Genomic DNA, 827 nt, shown 5'->3' with positions numbered 1-827 from the left:
GCATTCCTGGCAAGAGAGAAGACTAATGGACAAAGGTGTAGGGGAGAAAGAAAGCTCCTGGTAATGGTTGGGACCTCTCTTTGTCTCCACATCTTCTCAAGGTGGATTATTTTTCATCTTTCAGTTCAAATGTCGCCTCAGAGTTGTCCCTTATTTTGTCCCCAGAGCCTAGAACCTTGCCTGGCACACAGTAGGTGCTCATAAACTACACTTTGAACCCAGAGATGAAGCAGTGATAAAGGAGGAAGGTTAAGAGCTGAGGGCTTTGAATTCAACTATACTTCAATAAAAAATAAATTAAAAAAATAAAAAGTTATTCCATTTAAGGTAACTTTGGGGGGTAAATTAAATATGTCAAAACTTAAAAAAAATAAAAGTTTAGGGCTTTGGAGGCAGCTGCCCCACATGGCAAGCCTGGCTCAACCACTGACTTGCTGTGTGATCTTAGGTGCATTGCTTAACCCCTCTGAGCCTGAAGTTTCTCATTTGGAAGATGGTGATGGTCAAACCAATCTCACAAGGAAGGATTTAAGGATACCTGCTGCTGAGGCAGTATATTGATATCCCCTGAGTTTAAATCTTGGCTCCACTGCTTACTAGTTGTGTGTCCCTGAGCCTTAGTTTCCTCTCTATGAAGTGGACATAATGATAATAGCCTACATCCTAGGGTCGTTGAGCATAAGGTCCTCAGAATGGGACCTGGAATGTAGCAAGTGTTCGATTTGTATTAGCTACTGATGTGTATTACTGTGTTAGATCAGCAACCATGGGCATTCAAGAAGTCCTCCCAAATGAGAGTCCATTTGAGGTGGGTTTTGATGCATATG

The sequence above is a fragment of the Lipotes vexillifer genome, unplaced genomic scaffold, assembly GCF_000442215.2.
Source record: "Lipotes vexillifer unplaced genomic scaffold, Lipotes_vexillifer_v1.1 scaffold1011, whole genome shotgun sequence".
Taxonomy (NCBI): domain Eukaryota; kingdom Metazoa; phylum Chordata; class Mammalia; order Artiodactyla; family Lipotidae; genus Lipotes; species Lipotes vexillifer.
The sequence above is the reverse complement of the archived record's forward strand: the minus strand, read 5'-3'. Positions refer to the sequence as shown.